Here is a 27,461-nt window from a genome sequence, read left to right as displayed (position 1 = left end):
TGTATTGCAGCAGAATGCTTTGGTGCTTGTTTGCATATAATATTGGCTCTCAGATGTTACTCCCTCTACTACCCGACATATTTTTTGTGTGCAGCTCAGTTGCATGAGTGGCTCTTCTCCCATCTGCCACTGTCAGTGATCTACCAAATGCACTGTCATTTGCATTTGCTAGGTAGGATGCAGGAAAACACACAACACACATTTGACATTCTATGCTGATGCAGCTGGCCAACCTGCAGCAACGCATGACACTTGATGTTTCCTTTGATGAGCAGACCCAAAACTACAGTTAGCTACCCCTTACATGCATGGACCATTGTGGGCTTGTTTGCTTCACCAACACCATCGACTTCACCAGAAGCAACACCATCCACTCCCTGTACTACGTGCTCCTTCCTGACTTGGACTTCAACTCCCATGCCATGACTGCTCCACATACATTGTCCATGTTAACATATGACATGTTGTCTGACATTAGGCTGAGCAGGGTTGTCACCACAGTGATCCACCATGCAGGGCAGACCTTAGACTTCTCATCATGCACACCTAGGGGCAGCATGTTGGCACCTGTCCGCAACCAGCCAAGACCAGGCCCCTGATTCCTGCAAGTCAAACTCCCCATCAAACCATTGAGTATATGGACAATTAACTGCAGATTAGGACTACTACGTTTGGAAATGTATGTCAGCAATTTATCCGGGCTGAGGAGGAGACTTGAAATTGAGGACACTGCAACAATGAGATCAAACACTTGATTACGGTCACACAACAGGGTAGAGACCTGTTCTCCCTCCAGCTGAATAGTCGGTCCATTACCTAACATGGATCTGTAGACCACACCATACTCAAGGGAAATAAACCCAAAGGAGGTGCTCATTGCCAAGATGCTGCTTGTTAATAATTCCATCCCTGACATCCTTGATGCTGTACCTGGAGGCTATGGGATTAAAAGTAAGGATCAGGTGGGACAAGGAAGGGGTGGTCTGCAATAAGTTACAAATTAACTTTCACATTCCGAAAGGGAGAGGCAGACATGTCCAAATGTGAAGGATATGTATCAAAACTCACCATCAGTGACGATTACAACATAGCATGCTTCCTGATTTCCAGCACCACTGGGCCAGGATCTTACTTTTTTCATTAGCCGTGTGTATTCAGAGATGTATTGGTCAATCCAACACAAAGTTTTTCATCAGCTTAGGGTATCTCAACATACACTTTGATGATGTTGGGAAATCAGAGGTAGCAATAGTCTGTGATGGGCACATAATGCTGCAGCTGACACAAATGAGACATCGCTCCCACACACCAAGCAGGGCACTTCTTGGATGCAATTTTCAATGACATGACAACATGGAATTGTGAATGCTCGTGGCCATTTCCATGGTACCAACACCCTAGTATCCCTTTTCACATCCCAAGTCAAGACATGCAAAGCCAATGACACAGCGGCCCACAGGCAGTGGAAGGATTTATGACAGAGACATTTGCACAGGCTTTATATGAAAATGAACCCAGATTGCTTAAGGACATTGACATAGCCAACAGACAAGTAGTATCCTGCTTCACAGAGGAACTCAATGTGTTATCATCATGGTCCACTGAAAATGCCAGGCGAGCTATGACATCTGCACTCACGTTCAACATGAATGTACAATAGGCCAGAGCAATGATGAAAACAGCTGACACACCGTTGGCCGAAGAACTATTGTTTCAAAGTTAAGGGGGCTTACAAGCAAGTACAATCACAATCTTAAATACTGATCAGGGCATTCAACGCAAGTTGTATGACACGCAAATTGATATGTCTGAATACTCATCTGCAAACGTGTTTGGCTTACTGAAAGTCTTACAATGAGATATGAGATTTACCCAGCTCCCTCATACATCCAAGGGGTCCTGTAATGGATTATTCAATTTGTTGTCAGATGAGGTGTAAGAAGTTTCTGTCACCTTTCCTATGGAGGCTCACCAGGACATGTGCAGCATAACCACTATGGATATATCAGTCATAGGAATAACCTCAGATTAAGCATGGGCGGAAAATCCGTTCCGCTCGCGGATTTTGCGGATTTTCGGGAAATTCGCAATCCGCGAGATTCGCGAATCTCTCGCAAAATCCGCAAATCCGCGAGCAGCGGATTTTGCTCGCACTGTTCGCGTGAGTTCGCGTGAGTTCGCGCCCCGCGAATAAGTGCAAAATTGCAGAAATACGATTTTAGCAAAACTGAAAGTAACTACTTACCAGGTTCAAAAGTTCAGGCTCATCATTAGTAGCCATTTCCTGTAGTGCTTCCTGAGGGGCCCCTCCAGAGTTCAGTTGCCAGTTGAAACTATTATGTGACCCTGCTCTGAACCTCAGAATAGTTACACATATGCCACAAAGGTCCTGAATTACAGCTAAGGGAGACAAGCAGGAGCCAGGCTGGAAGTTAAAATCCATTAATCAGCCCCTAATTCATTATTGTCAGTTGGGGCAGGGCAGGTGTTGTAACTAATTTTGCAACAATGAAAGCACTTAGCAAGTGCAAAAGATCACTAATCAGGGCGCACTAAGGAAGCAGGTGCCAGCTAAAAAAATATTCTGTGACACATTAATCAGCCCCAAATTAATTCAGGTCACTTGAGGCAGGGAAGGTGTGCTTTGCTTTGCCGAAAATAATGTACACTGGACAACCAGAGGGTGTGGTGATGAAACAGAGGGTGGCATGGGTGGGCCAGAGGGTGGCATGAGTAGTCAGAGAGTGGCAGTGGTGACAGAGAGTGGCAGTGATGAAGAAGAGTGTCCCAAACAGGCTGGACACGTAGAAACAACAAGTTCGCAAAACTTGCGACCCGACAGGTAAGTTCGCAAATTGCGACATTGTAAAAACCCTCGCGAACTGGCAGAAACACGGGCGAACACAAAAAAAAAATCCGCAAATTCGCGGGAATTCGCGGATTTTGCGGATTGCGAATCCGCAAATCCGCAAAATTCGCGAACGCGAGATCCGCAAAATTCGCCCATGCTTACCTCAGATGAGTATGGATCGCTAGCAACAGATGTGATTAAGAATATAGCAACTGTTGTCATTGCAGGCTCACTGCACGAAACTGCACACACATACACTCATATGCAGATAGGTCACTGCATCATGCCATCATTGTCATTACTGTTCCACCACTCATTCAATTCATGTACAGTCCCCTTTGAATGTAAAGTAGACATGGTCCGTCCATTGAAATGTACCCTCACACAAGTGCTTTTTTGTTTGTAGCCCATTTCTACACTACCTGGGGGGCAGAAAGCCCACTAGACACCAGGGATTTCTTTTATTGACGTTGGGGTGGGGGCTGCCCAGAAGAGGCATGGCAATGCCCTAACCCCCCCACCATAAAAATGTGTTGTGTCCACATTGTGTTTTGGGCCGTTTCCTGCCGCAGGCACTAGGTCTACCCACACAAGTGAGGTACCATTTTTCGTGGAAGACTTTGGGTAATGCAGGGTGGGTGGAATTTTGTGGATTCATGCATATTTCAGAACTTTCCACCACAGAAATGTGAGGGAAATGTGTGTTTTTTTACAATTTGTTATGGTTGCAAGGAATTCTGGGAAATGGAAACCGGGGAGAGCCAGTCAAGTCACCCCATACTGAATTCCCCTGTGTGACTAGTTTTCAAAAATATATAGGTTTGCTAGTTTTCCCTAGGTGCCGGCAGAACTTGGGTTCAAAATCTACAGCTAGGCACTTTACAAAAAAAGGGTAAGTTTTCACAGTAAAAATAAAGTGTGTCTATATTACGTTTTGAGCTGTTTCCTGTCACGGGCACTAGGCCTATCCACACAACTGAGGTACCATTTTTATCTAGAGACTTAGGGTAACACAGAATTGTGGAGCAACTGTTATTACCTACTGACTTTTGATGCAGGTCTGCCTTCCAAATGAAAGACAATGTGTAAAAAATAAGTCATTTAAAAAAATTACCTACAATTCTCATGCTATGTAAATGTAAATGTATATGAGCTTATATAGCGCACAGCTATCCACAGTGGGTTTCCCGGCGCTTGCTTAGGGAACCCGTCCTGGTATTCCCCTGTGAGATAACCCCAGGCAGGGTATCCATAAGGTGAAAGCCAGGCATCCCGCCGCGAGGGGCCGTTGTGGAGATTTAAGTCGCAGAGTGTGAACCGGTGAGTCGAGAAGGCACCGGAGCGAGAATTATCGAGTCCGTGGAATTTTTTTGGCCCAAGACCCGCCGAGGCGGGGAATTGAACCCTGGTCCAGGGCCGATCTCAGCTTCCGGGTCTGCCGTCTCTAACCCCTGAACCACACTTCCCCACGCTAGTATGGGTACTCACAATTTTGGAAATGTGCAAATATATGTACTGTTTCTAAACTCTATATTTTGTTCCAATTTCAGAAATACATAGGTGACAGAGAAACACTCACCGCCGTGACGAGAACGGCTTGCCCAGCACCCAGCTCCCATCTCCGCTGCAGCGCGCCGTGAGGTGAACGGCCAGCGAAAACCACAACTCCCAGGTGCCCCAGTGGCATAGGCGCACCTGGGACGTCACACACTGCGCCCGGAGGCGCCAACAAAGAGCGGAACGCCTCCCGTCCCACGGGACGCGCACGGGCAGCGCCGGGTTGAGCCCGGGCAGAGGGCGGGCTGTCTGTGGCCGTCCGGGGCAGGAGGAGGCAGGGCAGGGCCACGCCACTTACATCCTCACCATTGGGGAAGAGGAAATCAATGGAGGGTGTCATAGATGTGCCAAGCACCCGGGTAAAAAGGAGAAAATCTAAGAAAGCTGCAAAAGCCACAAAAGCACCCAAACATGCGGGAGAAAACTGTGTTATGACACGCATCGAAGAACTGATTGAAGATTGTAGCCTCGTTCTCACATCCAAGCCACCATCAGAGAACATCCTAGTAGATATGAAAGGGGATGATGTAACTGACTCAACGCAGAAGAAAGGCAAACGGGGTGTGACTGTTGTTCCTGGGATGTTTTTGAAGAAAAAGTCTAATCTTAATATTGATGAGCATATAGGGGACACCCCAAATGATGGCCCAACCATAATAGACACTGAGGTCGAAAATGTCTCCCATAGCCTGCTTAATCCACTTGTATTGTGCTCAAACAGGTATTTACCTCTCACAGACATTGACTGTTCTGATAAAGAGAATGGGGTTCCTTCGACCCAACAAGCACCACCAGATACCTACCATGGTCAGAGATTGGAAGTTAACCAGCACATACCCACTTTAGAAAATGGGAACAATATTTCTGAACTCTGTAGCCTAGTGAACCGTCTATGTAGCTTTATACATTGCATGCAAGATAAAGTTGACATTTTAACTTCTAAAGTTCATAAGGTAATTACTAATGCGAATACTTGCCCCACTTGTAAACCTGTTATAAAGCAGTTGAGCACTGGTACTGTCGAGAAGCAAAAGGCAACACCTCAGTGTCCAGTACCACAGCAGCATAGGGGTAGTACCCAGACCAAAGCACACATTTTCCTTAGTAAACAAGGTAAAGTCACAGAGGTGTCAGCAAAGCCCCTTCCAGTGAAAACATCTAAATCTAAATCTCCTGAAAGAGCTAAAAATAATGCGCATGCAAAGCTCACTGATAGGCCTTCTAATACCCCATCACCACTAGAAACACCCCAAAAATTTATCCCAGGAGATGTTCTTCCCTGTCTCGACTTATACCTCCTGATTTATCTAAAGTATATATGGTGAACGTCCCAAAATTAAGTGTAGGCAAGAACCTGGAAACCAAAGATTCACTGAGAAACAAGGCTATCCATTGGATTAGGAATACCAGAGGATGCTGATCAGTGATAAGGGAAGACATCACTAGGGCTTCTAGGCTCTCGCATCCAGGACACGGGACTGATTGCATAGAACTCACATTTAAAAATGCAAATATTGCACAAAATCTAATAACGTTGGAGTTCAGGTCTTGCTCCCCTGATCATTCAACCATTCAAATTAGATCCGCCCCTCCCCCCCCAACAGTGGCTGAAAGAAACGGGAACTCAATCACAGGGGGCAGGAGTGGGTGGGTCATCCCTGGGCTCCAATGATTGAGTAACCCCAGATGACATTAATGTTAAACACTGTGACGATCTATCACTATCCATCTAACTGCACAACAGAGAACCCACACAGGAGCACTTTGTGCTTTTTAAGAAATAGTAGAGTATAGTAGGGAAGATATTCCATCAAACCCGAATTCCGATGTATCTGTACTCTAGGACATCCATACGAGAAGTCCTTGTTACTTATTAGACACAGGGGTCTACAAAGGGGGAGTTAGTAGACCAAACCTGAACCCTGATGCAAGTCGATGGACAGATTTTGACGTATTTGGCTCAATTTTGTCATGGAATATTGCAGGGTTGAGTACCAAGGTGCAAAGCCCTGAATGGGCCTTGTTTGTCAGCCAGTTCACCATCTGCATATTCCAAGAAACGTGGCTCCTTGACCCACTATATCTCCCAGGGTTTTTGAATTTTAGTGTCGCCGCTGTAAAAGGAGACAAGGGACGACCCTCGGGGGAACTAACTATTTGGGTCAAACAAGATTCTGGGATCATCTTAAAGGAGCTCACCTCTAATCACAAGGATATACAGATTCTCTCCCTTGTACTTAATCGAGCTAAACCTTTATGCATTTATAATGTGTATGCTAGGAGCACAGGGGGGCGGAAGTCAGACACTCTTGTCGTCCTCGAAGGCCCCATTGAAAAATGTTCCCAAAACTCACGGCTGATTATTGCTGGAGATTTTAATGTAAACTTTGAACCATTATCTGGTGGCGATTCTTATTTTGTAGACGATCAAGATAGCCAGTGGGGGGTTCCCAAATTAGAACTGGACCCAGTGAAAAGATGGACAGACCTGGTGATCCAAATTAATTCAAAGACCGGATGGGTGCTGTCACTTTCAAGAGCGGCAACCGAGAAAGTAGAATTGACTATATACTAGTCCACTTTGAGGTATGGCACCACCTGGTGGACATGATGGTTGTTGACCGCCTAGAGAGTGCCCACAACCCCCTATGCATGATCTTTTCCTACTGGGAAGTCCCAGAGACACCAGAGGACCCAAGTAACGGAAGCTCTCAACCCGTTGTATTGGCAAATGAAATGCGCCACCTGAAGTGGGCCAAAGTTGCCCAAAATCAGTCAAACATTGACTTTGTTTTAAAAAATTTACAGAAAGCAACTATGGAATTGAGCGCCTGTTCCAATGCCGAACCTTTTACCCCTGAGAGAGAAAGCGCAAGTAAGGTCCACAAAACCCTCTTTTTGCAAATAAAAGGTTTATTTTTTAAACCAAATAATCCGAACAAAAACACAACCGATAAATCTCCAAGATGGTATAATAAAGAATGTAGAAAAGCACGGCTGGACCTAGGTCAAGCAATTAAAAATGGGCCCAGTGCTAGTGATCGCACTGCCAGGAGCGCGTATAAAACTAATATTCAAAAATCTAAGCGCGCCTGGGATAAAAAAAGATGGGAGGAGCTTAAGGAGGCAAGTTCTCACAAAAATTGTAAACAATTCTAGGAACTTTTGAAATGGGGTTGTGAAGGAAGCCCCAAAAAAAACCAAAATTGGGTAGCCCAGGATGATTGGGTAACTCATTTTAGGCCCCAATATGCTAAAGGGCCGGAACTACCGGTAGAACAGAGAGAAGGGATTGTATGTACCCCCTGTACGGAAGATGCGTTTACTATCATGGACATCCAATGCGCACTAGATTCTATCACTCCTGGAAAGGCGCCAGGTATAGATGGTGTCCCAGCTGACATCTTCCTTAATAATAGAGAACTCTGGGGGAAGTACATACTATTACTGGCAAATATCTTAGCCAGTGGATCCCCAATACCTGAATCCTGGAACGGGGCGGAAATAATCCCCGTCTTCAAAAAGAGCGATAAATCGCTCCCAGGTAATTATCGCCCGATCAGTCTAATTGATACCATCCAGAAGATCTATGGCAGACTGGATTTAAATAAGGTCCAAGAGTGGGAGCGGGAGATGGACATCCTGTCCCACCTCCAAGCAGGATTTAGAACCTCCATAAAAACAGTCGATCAAGCCCTACATTTCGCAATGCTCTATTGGAAGGTCGTTCAACTTGGGGGAGGTAGCTTGTATGCTGCCTTCATAGATTTGAGGGCAGCTTTTTACCTTGTACCACGGTCCAACCTTTGGTTTGTCTTGAATGACATGGGCATGCCCCACACTCTTCTTTCTATGATTATCAAATTACATGAGCATAATTACGCCCAGATAAGATGGGGCTCCCCAGGACATGTTACCAACCAGTTCCCGGTAGAGAGAGGAGTGCGCCAAGGCTGCGTATTAGCGCCTACCCTCTTCTCCATCTACATTAACAACGTCGCAAAGACCCTGTTGGAGGCAAATGTTGATGCACCAATTTTAGCAGGCGCAAAGATACCAATCCTAATGTTTGCCGACGACTGTCTCATTATTTCTAAGACCCCAAGTGGTCTGCAAAAAGCACTTGGGATCTTTGAAACATACTGCACTGACCATGGCCTGGACATTAACGTCTCAAAATCTAATTTATGTCTTTTAATCAACACAAGTCATTCAAAGGAAAAGTCCTGATGAATATCCTCCCCCTAGAGCAAGTAAAATCGCTTTCATATCTAGGTGTTACCATCCAACATGACCTACGTTAGAATGAACAGATTGACCTGGCTACCCTCAAGCACAGGCAAATCGCAGGGGCATTGACCCACGAACATGCAAAATCCCTGACAAAACCGATGGCACCTGCAGTTAAAGTCTATAATGCAAAGGCCGTAAGTGCAGCACTTTATGGGGTTGAGATGTGGGGACATGGGAACCTAAGTAAGTTAACGGCCTCCGAAAATAGGTTCCTACGAAATCTTGTTATGCTTCCACACAGCACCCCCATGGGCCCGGTTTTACAGGTCCTAGGCATAAATTCAATTGAGATTATTGCAAATCTCCATCCTGTATTGTACTGGCGACGAATATGGGTATCGCCGGAGCTGAAAATATTTGCCATGAGACTCCTGGACATTATTAAAAGTGATGTCTTTCACCAGATAAAATGGCTCTCTGGAATTAAAGCGGTTCTCAAAGAGCTGGGTCTGGGGGAGACATGGGAAGAGCCAACCAATGCTGTATTTCCATCAAAAAAAGGTAATCAAGGGCTTGTACTGATATATGATATGTTTGAAACTTTTTAGGACCGTTCCCCCACTTTCACTAACAGGGGTGTTTATGGAGTTCAAGGATGAAACTCGCTTCGAGACATTCTGGGACAACATAACGAAGCCACTGGACAGAAAACGTTACTTTCAAATGAGAATTGGTAGTATACCTATCAGATCTTTCCCATCCAGATGGTCAAACAGTGGAAGTAGCTCTTGTCCATTTTGCCCAGATCTTAAAGAAACAGTTAGCCACTTACTCATTGTGTGCCCGGCCTACTCTGCCCCGTGCAGTCTGGCTGCGACCCATGGCTAAACTATTAGGCACTCAGAGTGGATGTGAGAAGTTGGCCTGGTATATAATGCTCACTAGTTCTAGTGATGACTTTGTACCATGCCAAGCAACCCTTATGATGATTGGTTGTAATTCAACCTTGTAGACCAGTTATCCTAGTGGTAACGTGGACAAAGCAGTCTTAGGCTAAACTCTGAAAGGCATGTGAAGCCAGCTGTTATACCATACACAACCCCCTTGAATACCAAATGAAAGGGACACCACACAGATATATATTGAAAATATATATTGATTTATTAACTATTAAAATCCCCTGGACTCTTTATGAGCACAGAAGCACAAGCGTTAAATCACAAGACAGTTTAAAATACACAAAAGTTGCACAATATGGATGAGCCCTAGGGGCCACCTAAACCATATACTAAGAAAGTGGTATAAGAGATACCAGGAGGAAAGTGAAGAGGCCTAGGGCCTTGGGAATCGCTGGAGCTATTCGGGACTGGAGTTAACTAAGTCGGGAAAGGCCCACGGGACTCGGGTGCAGTGTTCAAAGTGCACGCACTTCTCAATACAAAGTCTATGGTGCGTAAAAAGCACAAAGTTAGAAAGTTAGGAACCTTCCGAGTGACCTACGGAGCTGAAACTTAAAACACAGGCCCTTGGGATGTGTACCAGTGCAGGAGCACCGGCGGAGCTGAGTTACCTCACCCACAGGAAGCGGGTGCACAGGGTCGAAGTTGTGTCGGGTTTCGTCACGCTGGTCGATGGTGCTTGGAGCTGAAGATGCTGCAGGCGGCTCGATGAGAAGAGTTCCGGTGGATCCAAGGGTGGATCTGAAGATGTGAAGACCTGAAAGCAGAGGGGACAATGTTCAAAGTCACTAGCCAGTGACTACCGTGGAACCAGATTGGAACCAGGCGATGTCGGGTGCAAACAGGCGTTGTCGGGTAGCTTCTTTCTGCAGCCACGTGGATACCCGGGGTCGAGGACGTCCAGGAGTCGGTCACGAGCTGTCCCACGTAGGCTTCTCGCTGTTGGCGGTGTCGGCGACCTGATCGGAGCAAACAGGCCTTGGCAAAGGCAAGCCAGGCAGAAGGTGAAAGATGCTTTTCACTTGGACCAGCAAGGTCAGAGCGGGTGCTCCTTTTTACAGGAGCTTGGGTAGGTCTGGAGCAACCAGACCTGCTGTGTAAATCTTCGGGTTCGTCGCCAAGATGGCCGCTGACCACGTGGCTAGTGGCCGGGATGGCGAGTCGAGTGGCACAATGCAAAAGGGCCCCACGCAGATCGTGGAGATGCTGGAGGGCTGATCTTCGGTGCAAGGGCTGCTCGGTGGTGGGGGTTCTCAATCCCCAAAGCACAACGTCGAGGATGCCTCAGAAGCTGCGCAGTCAGCTTTTCGAGTGTCTTCCAAGAGGTCCGGTCCCACGTCACTCGGTGCCTCCACGGGTCCCTTCTTTGCAGGGACTGTGGATCGGGCTCTGAGAGGTCTGGGAGTCTGGTTCTTGTCGGGCTCTGGGCTCGGTCTCCGGCGGGAGGTGGCGGCAAAGCAGACGTCGAGTTGCTGGTTGGTACCTGTGTTCACAGGGTGGTCACTCCTTGGCCACAAGGGAGATTCTCTTCAGTCTTCTGTGCAGCAGAATGTCGAAGTCCAGTCTTCTTCTTGTTTAAAGTTGATTTCGGGATGATCTGCCGTGCAATGGCACTGCTCCCCCTCTTATTCCCAATCTAGGGGGTGGATGACCTACTAGGTCCCTCCTCTGGGAGGAACCAGGAAGGGGGGCGGTTACACCCCCTTTCCTTTGTCCAGCTCCGCGCCAGGACTGGGGCTGGAAGGCCCCAGAACCGGTTTGGGCTGGCCTATGCACGGGGACACCTTGTGTGCCCCGGGCATGTCTGATTCTATTCAGCCCTGTCCTACCCAATACACAAAATCCTGTCTGGGGTGGTGCTCGCACCTCCCAAGGCAGGAAACCCTTTGTCCAGGCCACCATCTGCCGAGTTTCGGTCAGCAGCAGGAGGCCAGACTTGTGTCTGTGGTGGCAGCGTCCATTTTGTGAAGCTGAGGCTCTGTTTAACTTTAACCGGGGTTAAGGCTACACACATGTCGTGTCCCTCTAGAAGGGTGGAATGCTATCCCCGTCGCCAGAACTGGCGAGGGGATAGTATTCCAATTCGTATGACACCTTACTCGACATGTTTTGATAAAGCCAAACCAAAGATAGCATTTAACCGCGAGGATTATAATGCACTTAAGAGTATATGGTATGGCAATATCCCGGAACAGCTTAGGGAGTGGTTCCTGACAGCTGCAGACAGGCTCAGCTCATGCTAGAGCACCATCTCACATATTTCCAAGCACTCTGCCTCCAGGATTGATGAGGCCTTCCATAGGAGTGGCTGATAGGAATATATGTGTCCAGTTTAGGGTTAGGCACAGGCATACTGTACCTAAGTAAGAGGTGATTACACCAACTTACCCCAGCTGAGTGATCAGCCAGTTGTGTCAAATATGGAGGCCAGGCCAGGGGTGGCATAATACATGCTGCAGCCCCTGGTAGGCCTTGGATACACCTATGCCCTGGGTACCTAGGGTACACTACTACAGGGGCTCATAAGGTGAACCAGTTCCAATTCGTAATGCACCTAAGGTACATGGAGTCCATTTTAAGGAGAGAGCAATCAGCCTGGGGCCCTGGATAGCAGGATCCCAGGCCAACTAAGTCAAAAACCAGCTAAACACCAGGCAAAAAGTTTGGGGGTAACCATAGTCAGATATCCACCTTCCTACATAACCCCCCCCCAAACGAAAGGAGATAAGGCTATCCTTGACCAGGTAAGCCTATATTGCCTAAGTGGCCATATAAGGAAGTACCAGCTCTGGCTTGGTAACCCCCTGTTTCATGGTCCACTAAGCAATCCCTCACCCTAAGGGTATCTGAGGGTCTCCACCATAGGGAATCTCTACCTGTGGTGTGTCTTTGCAAAGTCAAAGGCTGGTGTTGAGATGGAGTACTGAAGTGAGTCTCCTCTGTAGGGCTCAGCTTCCTCCAATCACTCTCCACCATGTGTGCCTTTCTTTCTTTGACTGAGTTGCACTGTGCTCTCAGGGTCAACCTCTGGCTACCTAAAGCTGGAGGCTGAGTCCCTCTGTTTGGCTTACTGGAGGGACAGTTCAGGTTTGGGCCCTTAGGGTCCCAGGTTTGGCTGTGCCCAACAATATCCATCTGGGGGAGGTCCCTAACTACTTTTAAGGGGGATCCCTCAGGAGTTTTTAAAGTTTGCACCTCACTAGGGCTACTAGTTTCGGTGCCCCTAATCTGTTGATGGGGGTGCTTTATTTGACAGGGGGCCCTTTGGGGTTCACTGTCCTTCTTGTCCTCTGCAGCCCTGGGCTGAGTAAGGCAAGGTAGAGAGGGGCAGGTTACCTGCTCCAGACTGGGTCCCACCTGAGAAGGGTCCACTGCTATCAGAGGCTCTGTCAGGCCAGGCCTAACAACCTCTGGGGCAGTTCCTTCATCAGGGGTAAGATCAGTTCCCTGAGGAGGCTGATCCTTTCCTAAAGTCTGGTGGGAGGGAGATTTCTCTTCCTCCTCAATGCTCTCTGTTTGGGTGGAGTGATCCATCATTTCAGGCTTCACTACCCATGTATCAGTTTGAGTTTGGGCTGTGGCCATCACAGCCCCACCAACCTTTTCAGGAGGAGACTCAGTTTGGGTATGGGCTGTTACTAGTACAGCCCTGCTACTCTTTTCAGGAGGGAAGTTATCTAAAGATGGGGCTGAGGTTTGCTCAGCCCTCCCAACCTTTTCAGGAAGGACATCTTGAATTGGGGCTGTAGCCATTACAGCCCCACTAACCTTTCCATGGAGATTTACCATTCTAGAATGGGTTTGCTGTTCAACCTCAGCCCAGGCTGAGATTTCCAAATCATTACCCAGTAGGCAATCTACAGGCAAGTTTGCTGACACTGCCACTCTCTTTGGGCCAGTGACACCTCCCCAGCTAAGATTGACTACTGCCATGGGATGATTGGATTCTATGCCATCAATGTTTGTCACCTGATATTTGGCATCAGGTAAAAGTTGCCTTGAGGGGACTAGACATTCAGCCACCATGGTGATGCTAGCCCCTGTGTCTCTGAAGGCCTCAACTTTCAAGCCATTGATGAGGGGCTCCTGTCTATACTTGCTCAAAGTGTTTGGGCAAGCAGTGAAATTGGCAAACCCCATGCCAGTCTCATAGACAAGAGTATCTGAGTTAGGGGACCTGGATAGGCCAGAGTCCACCTGTCCTCCAAAAGTAAACCCACCCAAATTCTTGGGGGTGCTCCCACCACCTGGGGGACCACTGCTAACAGTGACAGGAGGTGTTGGAGCCTTACCTGGAGGTATATTCTCTTTATTGCCATTCTTGGGACAACAGCTATCTGTTTTGTAATGCCCCACCTGTTTACAGGTATGACAATAAGGCTTTTTCTGGGTTGTAGAAGTGTCTTGGGAACCACCCCCATTCTTGGAGTTTTGGGGCCCTGGGGAAGTCTTTTCCTTACTTTTATCCCCACCCTTCTCTTGAGGCTTGGTAGTCTCTTTCTTTTGGTCACCACCCTGGTTCTTAGGCCTGATCCTGGTTCTGACCCATTTGTCTGCCCTCCTACCCAATTCTTGTGGGGAGGTCAGATCAGAGTCAACCAGGTGCTGATGTAGAAGCTGATTTTGACAATTACTTAAGATTTGCTCTCTCATAATTAAATTATACAATCCTGTATAGTCAGTAACCTTACTTCCCAGCAACCAGCCCTCCAGAGCCTTAGTGGCACACTCAACAAATTCAGACCAGTCCTGAGTCTGTGTCTTCTGGGTATCTCTGAACATTAACCTGTACTGTTCAGTGGTTAAGCCTAACCCATCAATCAGAGCACTCTTCAGGACCATGTAGTTTCTAGAATCCCCATCACTAACTGTGAGGAGTCTGTCTCGGCCTCTACCTTCAAAGGAGAGCCACAAGATTGCTGCCCACTGCTCCTGAGGGATCTGCTGTACTCTGCAGGCTCTCTCCATTGCAGTTATCCATTTATGGATGTCATCCCCAGCTTTGTAGGGGGGCACAATCTTACTCAGGTTTCTTGTATCAAAGGACCTGTCTTTATCCTTCTGGATATTGCTGCCACCAGTGGGTTCTATTACCCCACTCTCTCTAGGCTGTCTTGCTCTAGCAAGTTTCTCCTTAGCCAGGGCAACCTCTAATTCTTGCCTCTGGATCCTAAGCTCAGCCTCTCTCATCTTGGCCTCATGTTCCCTTCTCTGAGGGCTAGTCATCTCCTTTCTGGAGTGACCATGAGAGCCTCTAGAGACATGGGAGGTATTGGATTCACCTGAGTGATGCCTCCTCCTCCTATGGCCCTGGTTAAGTCCACCTGAGGGTCTGAATGGGTTGTTACCTGATTCATTCCCAAGTTGACTTAAGTTAGCCTGGTTCAGTCTACTGACCAGCACCTGACTATCTCTGTCATCATCTGACTCACTGCTTTCCACCTCCTCCTCCTCTTCTTCTTCCTCTTCCTCTACATCTACTTGAGGAGCTCCAGTGGTGGAGGCTTCCTCATCTACTAGGATGATAGGGGCAGGGGTGTCTACAGTGTCATCCACTGAAGGATGGCCTCCTTCAGCATTCCCTGTGGGGTTTGCTTTAGAGGTCTTTAGAGCTTCAGACTGATCCAAGAGCTCTCTTAGGTGGTCTGTAGTAGGGGAAGGCCCTGTCTTCAGACCCCTTAAGACACAAAGCTGTCTTAATTCCTTAAAGGGAAAAATAGCAAACTGGGATGGTGCCCTTGGAGGGTCACTCTCAACAGGAGTAAGTCCACTGGACCCCTCTGTTCCAGACATTGCTCTAGTGTGGGTGGATGTGTTGCAATCTACCTACACTGGTGTTTACCTACTAAACCTATCTAGTAGTTGTTGCTAGGGTGTGCTACTCCCTTTGCTCTACAACAACTAAGTTCAGTAGAACTTAAGTATACTAGTCTTGTTTTATATGTACCTAGCAGGTACCTGTGTGATCTTTCAGATGATAATCTCAAAGATTGTAATGGTAAAACAACAGCAAGCTCAGATCCCAATCCGCTGCTCACCAATGTGAGAAGTTGGCCTGGTATATAATGCTCACTAGTTCTAGTGATCACTTTGTACCATGCCAAGCAACCCTTATGATGATTGGTTGTAATTCAACCTTGTAGACCAGTTATCCTAGTGGTAACGTGGACAAAGCAGTCTTAGGCTAAACTCTGAAAGGCATGTGAAGCCAGCTGTTATACCATACACAACCCCCTTGAATACCAAATGAAAGGGACACCACACAGATATATATTGAAAATATATATTGATTTATTAACTATTAAAATCCCCTGGACTCTTTATGAGCACAGAAGCACAAGCGTTAAATCACAAGACAGTTTAAAATACACAAAAGTTGCACAATATGGATGAGCCCTAGGGGCCACCTAAACCATATACTAAGAAAGTGGTATAAGAGATACCAGGAGGAAAGTGAAGAGGCCTAGGGCCTTGGGAATCGCTGGAGCTATTCGGGACTGGAGTTAACTAAGTCGGGAAAGGCCCACGGGACTCGGGTGCAGTGTTCAAAGTGCACGCACTTCTCAATACAAAGTCTATGGTGCGTAAAAAGCACAAAGTTAGAAAGTTAGGAACCTTCCGAGTGACCTACGGAGCTGAAACTTAAAACACAGGCCCTTGGGATGTGTACCAGTGCAGGAGCACCGGCGGAGCTGAGTTACCTCACCCACAGGAAGCGGGTGCACAGGGTCGAAGTTGTGTCGGGTTTCGTCACGCTGGTCGATGGTGCTTGGAGCTGAAGATGCTGCAGGCGGCTCGATGAGAAGAGTTCCGGTGGATCCAAGGGTGGATCTGAAGATGTGAAGACCTGAAAGCAGAGGGGACAATGTTCAAAGTAACTAGCCAGTGACTACCGTGGAACCAGATTGGAACCAGGCGATGTCGGGTGCAAACAGGCGTTGTCGGGTAGCTTCTTTCTGCAGCCACGTGGATACCCGGGGTCGAGGACGTCCAGGAGTCGGTCACGAGCTGTCCCACGTAGGCTTCTCGCTGTTGGCGGTATCGGCGACCTGATCGGAGCAAACAGGCCTTGGCAAAGGCAAGCCAGGCAGAAGGTGAAAGATGCTTTTCACTCGGACCAGCAAGGTCAGAGCGGGTGCTCCTTTTTACAGGAGCTTGGGTAGGTCTGGAGCAACCAGACCTGCTGTGTAAATCTTCGGGTTCGTCGCCAAGATGGCCGCTGACCACGTGGCTAGTGGCCGGGATGGCGAGTCGAGTGGCACAATGCAAAAGGGCCCACGCAGATCGTAGAGATGCTGGAGGGCTGATCTTCGGTGCAAGGGCTGCTCGGTGGTGGGGGTTCTCAATCCCCAAAGCACAATGTCGAGGATGCCTCAGAAGCTGCGCAGTCAGCTTTTCGAGTGTCTTCCAAGAGGTCCGGTCCCACGTCACTCGGTGCCTCCACGGGTCCCTTCTTTGCAGGGACTGTGGATCGGGCTCTGAGAGGTCTGGGAGTCTGGTTCTTGTTGGGCTCTGGGCTCGGTCTCCGGCGGGAGGCGGCGGCAAAGCAGACGTCGAGTTGCTGGTTGGTACCTGTGTTCACAGGGTGGTCACTCCTTGGCCACAAGGGAGATTCTCTTCAGTCTTCTGTGCAGCAGAATGTCGAAGTCCAGTCTTATTCTTGTTTAAAGTTGATTTCGGGATGATCTGCCGTGCAATGGCACTGCTCCCCCTCTTATTCCCAATCTAGGGGGTGGATCACCTACTAGGTCCCTCCTCTGGGAGGAACCAGGAAGGGGGGCGGTTACACCCCCTTTCCTTTGTCCAGCTCCGCGCCAGGACTGGGGCTGGAAGGCCCCAGAACCGGTTTGGGCTGGCCTATGCACGGGGACACCTTGTGTGCCCCGGGCATGTCTGATTCTATTCAGCCCTGTCCTACCCAATACACAAAATCCTGTCTGGGGTGGTGCTCGCACCTCCCAAGGCAGGAAACCCTTTGTCCAGGCCACCATCTGCCGAGTTTCGGTCAGCAGCAGGAGGCCAGACTTGTGTCTGTGGTGGCAGCGTCCATTTTGTGAAGCTGAGGCTCTGTTTAACTTTAACCGGGGTTAAGGCTACACACATGTCGTGTCCCTCTAGAAGGGTGGAATGCTATCCCCGTCGCCAGAACTGGCGAGGGGATAGTATTCCAATTCGTATGACACCTTACTCGACATGTTTTGATAAAGCCAAACCAAAGATAGCATTTAACCGCGAGGATTATAATGCACTTAAGAGTATATGGTATGGCAATATCCCGGAACAGCTTAGGGAGTGGTTCCCGACAGCTGCAGACAGGCTCAGCTCATGCTAGAGCACCATCTCACATATTTCCAAGCACTCTGCCTCCAGGATTGATGAGGCCTTCCATAGGAGTGGCTGATAGGAATATATGTGTCCAGTTTAGGGTTAGGCACAGGCATACTGTACCTAAGTAAGAGGTGATTACACCAACTTACCCCAGCTGAGTGATCAGCCAGTTGTGTCAAATATGGAGGCCAGGCCAGGGGTGGCATAATACATGCTGCAGCCCCTTGTAGGCCTTGGATACACCTATGCCCTGGGTACCTAGGGTACACTACTACAGGGGCTCATAAGGTGAACCAGTTCCAATTCGTAATGCACCTAAGGTACATGGAGTCCATTTTAAGGAGAGAGCAATCAGCCTGGGGCCCTGGATAGCAGGATCCCAGGCCAACTAAGTCAAAAACCAGCTAAACACCAGGCAAAAAGTTTGGGGGTAACCATAGTCAGATATCCACCTTCCTACAGTGGAATTGTGGCTACTAGAATTATCTGTACAAACCCAAGCCCTGTAATATATATAGCTGTGGCGAAATATTTAGGATGGGCCTGGATTATTAGAAGCAAAAAATGTAAAGAAGTTGGTCTTTGAAAATGCACTTTATACATGAATACTTGATGTATCTTAAACTAGTCATTTTTACTATAATGAATTACTTGTTTTAAACCTTGTATACATTTTAATTCCATTTGTATATACATTTATATATGTAATGCTTTTATGACTTTGTCGAATAAAGCTTTTTTGACTGACTGACTGACATAGGTGTCTTTCATACCAATTTTTCCATGTATATATTTTCCAAAATTAATTGCTATGTACCGGTACATAATAAAAAACCATTGCAAGAAGCTGTTAAGTTATTGGCTCTGGATTCATCGGATTCTTGTGAACCTACAAGTCCTATATATCCCCACAAATAAAAAAGGTCCACTGGATGTAACAGTATATTGCTTTCAAACAACTGTGTTAATTAGGTGAAAACGTTGACACAAATGGCTGTTTTTTCAACTAATTTTCAAGTTTTCCTATATTCATTGGTTAGTTTCTATCAAGAAACCTTAAAGGATATACACAAATGACCCCTTGCTGAATTCAGAATATTGTCTACTTTTTTAAAGTGTATAGTTTTCCAGGATCCATTTTTGCTTTTATACCCATTTATTCCATTAACTGGAAGGAGGTTGAAAGCACAAAAAATAGCAAAAATAGGCTATGTCCCAGAAAATTGCCAGAACTGTGTAAAAAATGTTGGTTTTCTGACAAAAGTCTGCATGTGCCCAAAAGATGGGAAGAATGTGATTTCAGTACCATACTCCCTTTTTTGATACCATTTGCAGGGAAAGAACCAGCCGCTTTCATCTGTAGCCCTTTTTCCAATTTCTCAAACAAAAAAGAATTTACCTGAATTTTGGCTAATTCCTGAGTCCACTCCACAAGGAATCCACAACCCTGGGTACCTTTAGACTCCCCATGATGTTGTTAAAAAAGGACGCAAATTTAGCGTGGATACCATATGTGGTCAAAATGTTACAGGGGCCTAAGCGTGAACTACCCCAATTAGCCAATAAAAGGCTTAGCACTGAGGGGGGGGATGCCTAGCAGCGAAGGTGTTAAACCACGTGTTCCATAATGCACCAGGGCATAGAATGAACAGAGAATCCTTCTTGGACTTATGAAGCAGTTGAAAACTCTGCCTCCTTGCTGCTGGTCGCTCACGTCTCTCCGTGGCACTTTGAACTATGGGCCTCATCTTTCATGGAAACATGTAATCGCACCGAAGAATTTAAACTCTTACCTTCGCAGTTTTGGAAGTGGCACATTGTAAGAAGGGAAGTGCAGCTTTGTATTTCTTTGCGTTTCAACCGTGGGGGTAACTGCCTCTCCCTGCTGGTTTTGGCACTTGGAGCAGCTACGCATTTAGGGTTGTGACAGGGAGAGGGCTAAATTAGAAGTCTCTGGGTTTTTTGCAGATTGCACAAGTAAATCGCATCGTTCTTCAAACTAGACGCAATGTTCCCTGATGTTTTCTATGGGAGTGCAAATTGGGGCCTTCAAGGTATGATTTATTACTTATTTCCTGCAATGAAGCAGGCAGCTTTCTGCCACACAAAAACCTCATGGGAGTTAATTCTGTATTTCTCTAATATTGCAGCTTCACCAACACATTAGTAGGAACGCCATCACAGCTATATTCAACCTTTGACCAATCCAACGGCTACAATCAGGTACACACTTTATCTGATGCCTATAACGTGTCTAGGGTAGCCTGACAACAGGGTAGCTCAGCTTTATTTACATCACATTCTTATAATTTTTTTGTGTTTTTAGTTTCCACGATCCAATCCCAGTCCTGAGGAGAACACCCTAGCCACTTGGGGTTCGAAACGTGTTGGCTTTAGAGAAAGGGTGAGCCAACACAGGGCGTGTCTCGAGGGAATTGGTTTGAATTGACTGGTCATTTATGTTGTTTAGAACAGTTTTTTGGGTTATATTTTGAATTTTTGATTTGTTTAAATGGTGTCTAATCACAAGTGTGGTTTTTCAAAGTAATCATGTGTATTTTGGATGTAAATGTTTTTACTGTGTATCCAAATGATTTGTTGCCCATCTCATCACATGAAATGACTTGGCCAATTTTGGTCAAAAATTCTTAAGCTAAGTGGAATAAAGCAGGTAGTGTCAGAATCCAGCAAAGCTCAGTTAGACAGGCTCCCAGCCCCTCCCTCAAGATCCGTGCATTGCGATCATTGCCACTCTCCTTATGGAGTTGGAGACAGCGCTGGTCATCTACCTAGTCGACTAGATGCGCTTCCTGGTAGTTCCATTTGAAATGATAGGTTAGCGCTCTAGTTTAATGCAAGGGCGGCCATTTCGTGCGCTCGCGTTCTAAACGCGGCGCACTTCAACTGATTATTTCCAGCGTACAGAGGTGTTTTCCCGTTACGCATTCGTCATTCATAGTTTTTCCAGTTAGCCTTGTGAGGAATTAAGTCTCCTCACTCTTAGTTGTCCCAGTTATTTCCCCCGCTCAGCGACGTGGGTTTCGCTTCCCTTCCGCTTCTGAGACGCATTTACCCTGACAGGAGCTTCTGGTGCAGCGCTGTGGAGATACGCTGTCAGCTGTTCCAGCGTTCTTCGTTTCCAGGTTTGAACTTGACATTCCTCAGTGAAGCGGTAAGAGGAACAATCTTCGATATTAAAAGACTTACTGAATTGCTGGATTTTGAGTCAGAGAGTTTCCAGGAGTTCCAGAGTATTCCACAGACTTTGTTGACAGCTGATTGTTGTCGTTCTAAGTACATGTGAGAGAATGGGACAATACTCACGTCTTGCAATCAAATAACTCGAATTGTCAGAGACAGTATTCATCAGCCTTGTTCATGGGAGAATCTCCAGCCGCATAGTATACAGGGGTATTATTATATGCATATGATAGATACGTTTGTTTACCTACCAAGTGACTACTCCATCCCAAGTATCTACATGCGAGGAACATCCTGAACTCCCACCTATCCAGACGTTCTTCGAACACAGCTTAAGATCTACAGAGAGGGGCAAAGCTTCACACATATACAGGTATTGCTGGTCAGCCTTGCTGAGTAGACGAAGACCCCTGTGTGACAGTCTCTCTTCTATCCACTTCCCCTTTCCCCGTCATTCCTGGTCTTGGAGAGATTCGGGTCCAGGGGTGTGGGGGAGTTGGGAAATCAGCATCTGGGTTCCATCTTCACGTCATCCACTCCCACGGAATCATTGGAGTTCAGGTATGCTTCTTGACAGATTGAAGTGCCCGTTCTTTCTTCCGTCTGAGTAGGATGGCTGAAGGTTTTGATGTCAAGGCTTTGGCGTCCATTCTGGAGGAGTTGCAGAAACAACTTAGTGAAACTAGGGAGGAGGTTCGTAAGTCCAATCAGGAGGCTAGTTTTTTAAGACAAAGAATAGATGAGCTCTCTGCAAGTCCAAGTCCTAACTTTGGGGGGCTTAAGTCTCCAACATTTGCCCCCTCTTCGTCCTCATCATCTGCCCTGACCACGCAGGTAGTGCATGCTATGTCCCCAACCATTCCTTTGGCCCCACCAGAAAGATTTCAGGGGGATCCACATAAAGCTCAGATCTTTTTGACGCAATGTTCTTTGCATTTTCTTTGCAAGCCGATTTTGTTTAAAGAAGACCAGTCCAAAGTGGCGTTCGTGCTGTCTTACCTCAGTGGAGACGCAGCTGCTTGGTCCCTGCCTTTGGTATCCTCTAATGATCCAGTTTTGTATAAGTTTGAAGATTTTAAGTCCGAATTCCTGCGCATCTTTGATCGTCGTACTGTTTCCCAGACCACAGATAATGAGTTGCTGGACTTAAAGCAAGGGAACAGGGATTTGGTGGCTTATCTGGCACAATTTAACAAGTTAATCGTTGAGACCAATTGGCCAGCGGAAAAGAGAGCGGCTTTTTTTTATCGTGGACTCAAGGATGAGCTCAAGGATGGTCTAGCTCAAATCCCGAAGAGACCAACCGAAGTGTCAGCATTGATTGATCTGGTCCTGCAAATTGATCAAAGGCTGTCTGAACGTCGGAGTGAGAGGCGAAGGGACATCAAACCTATTCCGCCTCGATTTGATCGAGTTCGCTCAGATCCCCCAAAGAACAGTGATGGGAATTCCGTGGAGGAACCTATGCAAATAGGAACAGTCAGAGGTCCTCTCTCTCAAGAAGAGAGAGAGAAGAGACGTCAAGGCAAACTTTGTATGTATTGGGGCCAGTCCGGTCATTTTGTTAAGGATTGCCCAAGAAGACCCAAATACAATCCTTCGGTAAAAGACAGGCTCCACCAGTAGACGGAGTTGCTCTGGTGGAAGCTGTACATGAGTCAACTCCCAAGTCTCAACAGTTGGCAAATACGTTGCAATTGGAGGCCCCGCATTTGATCCTGCCTTGTGTTATCAGATTTGGAGGAAGTCGTGAGGAAACGGTATCAGTAATGTTAGATTCCGGTGCAACTGGAAATTTTTGTGACTTACAGTTTGCCAAGAAGTTGCAGATCAAGTTTGAGAAGAAATTGAAGCCTGAACCTGTGTGTGCAGTAGACGGCACAGAACTATCATCTGGTCCCATTGCCTTTGATACCGAAGTGATAACAGTCGTGGGTCCGGGAGAGCATCGGAGTCATCTGAGTTTCAATTTAATTGATGCTCCACAGTTTCAAATGATTTTAGGCTTGCCATGGCTTACGGAACATAACCCTCAGATCGATTGGGCCAAGCGATCTGTGGAGATGAATTCCAAGTTTTGTATTGAACATTGTTTTCATGATCGTTTGGACCATCCTCAACCAACTGTATCTGCAAGCTTAGCTAAGCAAGTGCAAATGATTTGTACAATTGAAGTTCCTGAAATTCCAGAGGAATATTTGGATTTGAAAGAAGTCTTCAATGAAAAGGAAGCTAGTAAACTACCCCCTCATAGAGAATATGATTGCCGGATAGAGCTTGAACCTGGAGCCTCTTTACCCTGCAGTCGCATTTACGCTCTCTCTGAACCAGAGAATTTACATTTGAAGGAGTATATTGAGCAAAATTTGGATAGAGGCTTCATCCGACCTTCACAGTCCCCGGTGTCTTCCCCTCTCTTCTTTATTCCGAAGAAGGATGGGTCTTTGAGAACTTGTATTGACTACAGGGCCTTAAATCAGGTCACTAAGAAGAACCGCTATCCATTACCCCTCATTTCGGAGCTACTTGATCAGGTCAAGAATGCTAACATATATACCAAATTGGACTTGAGGGGGGCTTATCATCTGGTGCGTATGGCGGAAGGAGAGGAGTGGAAGACGGCATTCCGAACTCGGCTGGGGCTGTTTGAATACCAAGTAATGCCCTTTGGCCTCTGTAACGCCCCAGCCGCTTTTCAACATTTTGTGAATGATGTACTTTGTGAATGTTTAGATCGTTTTGCAGTAGTTTATATCGACGACATCCTCATCTTTTCAGAGAATCTCGAGGAACATGTTCATCATGTGCGAATCATTTTGGAGCGTTTGCTGAAGTATCAATTGTACGTCAAACTGGAGAAATGTGTCTTTCACACTTCAGAAGTGGAATTCTTGGGGTATATTCTTTCCCCAAAGGGTGTCTTCATGGATGATACAAAATTACAGGCGATAAAATCTTGGCCAGCTCCCAGATCAGTCAAGGAGATACAAAGTTTTTTGGGATTTGCCAATTTTTATCGGCGGTTTATTCAGAATTTTTCAGAGAAAGTAAGCCCAATCACCCGCCTATTAAAAAAGAATGAGCGTTTCATTTGGAGCAAGGAGTCAGAAGAAGCCTTCCAATTGTTGAAGAATGCGTTTGTTTCGGCACCAGTTTTGCAGCATCCAGATTTAAGGGAACCTTTCTTTGTGGAAGCGGATGCTTCCAATTTGGCTATTGGAGGAATTTTGTCCCAGCGACAGAAACAAACGGGTCAGTTACATCCGGTGGCATACCATTCTCGAAAGCTATCCCCTGCGGAAATCAATTACTCAATTGCAGATAAGGAACTGTTGGCAATAAAGGATGCCTTTAAAGTATGGAGGCATTACCTACTGGGGGCCAGACATGTGATCACAGTGTTCACCGATCATCGCAATTTGCAGTTTCTTAAGTCGGCCAGAACTCTAACTCCACGTCAATTAAGATGGTCCCTTTTCTTTGCAGATTATGATTTCGTTTTGACATACAAGCCTGGAGCCGCCAATGGGAAAGCAGATGCCATCTCTCGTCTCAGTCTGGGAGATGATTCTGAAAAAGTTGAAGAATGTTTTATCATTCCGCAGGAAAAGATTGTTGCCACAGTGGTGGAGGATGATTTGGAAGATCGAGTCAGAGAAGTATTTCAAGGAAGTGAATTCTCAAATTGGGAAAAAGAAGGCAAGGATCGCGAAGTCAAGGATGGGAAACCTTACTTTCTAGGGAAGTTGTTTATTCCAAGTGAAGAGTTACAGAACGAAATCCTCCGGCAGTTTCATGAACACCCGCTGGCAGGTCATAAAGGTGCAGTGAAGACTTTAGAACTGGTGAAGAGGACCTTTTTTTGGCCTGGGATGGAAGCGCAGGTGAGACAGCACGTCGCTACTTGTGAGCAGTGTCTTAAGGGCAAGAGTTCCAGACAGTCCCCGCAGGGTTTGCTTCAGCCGTTGCCAGTCGCCCCATCCCCTTGGCACACTATCTCTATGGATTTTATTGTGGATTTACCCTCGAGTCAGGGATTCTCTGTCATCTGGGTGGTGGTGGATCAGTTCTCTAAGATGAGCCATTTCATTCCATTGAAAGGGTTGCCCACAGCTTCTCAATTGGCTACACTTTTCCTCCAACACATAGTCAGATTGCATGGGGTTCCAAAAATCGTAATCTCTGACCGGGGTTCACAGTTTGTTTCCCGTTTTTGGAGGTCCTTCTTAAAAGGTTTAGGAGTAGATTCCCGTCTGTCGACCAGTTTTCATCCGGAAACGGATGGACAGACGGAAAGAGTAAACCAGGATCTAGAGCAGTATCTCCGCTTGTACTTGATGGAACAGGAAGGAGAGTGGCCCTCTCTATTGAGCACTGCGGAGTTTGCCTACAACAATGCAGTTCATTCGGCTACTGGATAATCTCCTTTCTTCCTCAATTCTGGAAGACATCCAAACATGTTAGTGGGTAAATCCGAGGTTGAGGTCCCCGCAGCTGAGGAGGTTATTCAAGATCTACAGAAAGCCTATCAGTCAGCTTCGCTTAATCTCTCCAAGGCAAAAGCAGATTACAAGAGGCAGGCCGATAAGAAGCGCAGGGAGGCTCCTACATTTTTGGCCGGGGATTTGGTTTGGGTATCCAACCGCCATATGCGGTTGGTTGGAAATAAAAAATTTCAGCCTAGATTTGTGGGTCCTTATCCAGTGGTGAAGATGGTTAATCCAGTCAGTGTCAGGTTGGCTCTTCCTAAGTCCATGAAGATTCATCCCACCTTTCATGTATCTTTGATCAAACGAAGTCCACCAAATCTTAGGAGAGATCTTCCCCCAGCCCCAGTACAGGTTCAATCTGCAGAAGAGTTTGAGGTAAAGAGAATCCTTGACTCAAAATGGAAAAAAGGCAGTTTATTCTATCTGGTGGATTGGAAGGGTTTCGGCCCAGAGGACCGGTCGTGGGAGCCAAGTAAAAATGTTCATGCTCCCAGATTGGTTTTGGAGTTTCACAAGACACATCCTCAAAAGCCTAGAGAGGGGACTTTGGTGGGGGGGTACTGTCAGAATCCAGCAAAGCTCAGTTAGACAGGCTCCCAGCCCCTCCCTCAAGATCCGTGCATTGCGATCATTGCCAATCTCCTTATGGAGTTGGAGACAGCGCTGGTCATCTACCTGGTCGACTAGATGCGCTTCCTGGTAGTTCCATTTGAAATGATAGGTTAGCGCTCTAGTTTAATGCAAGGGCGGCCATTTCGTGCGCTCGCGTTCTAAACGCGGCGCACTTCAACTGATTATTTCCAGCGTACGGAGGTGTTTTCCCGTTACACGTTCGTCATTCATAGTTTTTCCAGTTAGCCTTGTGAGGAATTAAGTCTCCTCACTCTTAGTTGTCCCAGTTATTTCCCCCGCTCAGCGACTTGGGTTTCACTTCCCTTCCGCTTCTGAGACGCATTTACCCTGACAGGAGCTTCTGGTGCAGCGCTGTGGAGATACGCTGTCAGCTGTTCCAGCGTTCTTCGTTGCCAGGTTTGAACTTGACATTCCTCAGTGAAGCGGTAAGAGGAACAATCTTCGATATTAAAAGACTTACTGAATTGCTGGATTTTGAGTCAGAGAGTTTCCAGGAGTTCCAGAGTATTCCAGAGACTTTGTTGACAGCTGATTGTTGTCGTTCTAAGTACATGTGAGAGAATGGGACAATACTCACGTCTTGCAATCAAATAACTCGAATTGTCAGAGACAGTATTCATCAGCCTTGTTCATGGGAGAATCTCCAGCCGCAAAGTATACAGGGGTATTATTATATGCATATGATAGATACGTTTGTTTACCTACCAAGTGACTACTCCATCCCAAGTATCTACATGCGAGGAACATCCTGAACTCCCACCTATCCAGACGTTCTTCGAACACAGCTTAAGATCTACAGAGAGGGGCAAAGCTTCACACATATACAGGTATTGCTGGTCAGCCTTGCTGAGTAGACGAAGACCCCTGTGTGACAGTCTCTCTTCTATCCACTTCCCCTTTCCCCGTCATTCCTGGTCTTGGAGAGATTCGGGTCCAGGGGTGTGGGGGAGTTGGGAAATCAGCATCTGGGTTCCATCTTCACGTCATCCACTCCCACGGAATCATTGGAGTTCAGGTACGCTTCTTGACAGGTAGACTTTAGAAATGATTATCTAAGGTTCTATCCAATTTAATTGCAACAGCCTACCTTGTCACTGTGCTTGTTTCATGATATTGTAGTGGTCCAGGCCAGGTGGTGACAGGACCCGAGCCTTGCTTGTTTATATAGACAATACCACCTCCGCATTCAAAGTTCAGAATTATTTTGAT

The 27,461-nt window shown here is 46.8% G+C and overlaps 1 long non-coding RNA gene across 4 annotated transcripts in view; it reads right to left on the bottom strand.

The window, feature by feature from the left end:
- The window catches only part of LOC147698912 (uncharacterized), a 776,736-nt gene that overhangs the window by 700,387 nt on the left and 48,888 nt on the right, over window positions 1-27,461 (bottom strand). The gene's annotated exons all lie outside the window — the stretch shown is intronic.

This window comes from Lissotriton vulgaris, chromosome 8 (genome assembly GCF_964263255.1).
Source record: "Lissotriton vulgaris chromosome 8, aLisVul1.2, whole genome shotgun sequence".
NCBI classification, from domain to species: Eukaryota; Metazoa; Chordata; class Amphibia; order Caudata; family Salamandridae; genus Lissotriton; species Lissotriton vulgaris.
Note: the sequence above shows the minus strand (reverse complement) of the source record. Positions and strands in the feature narration are given on the sequence as shown.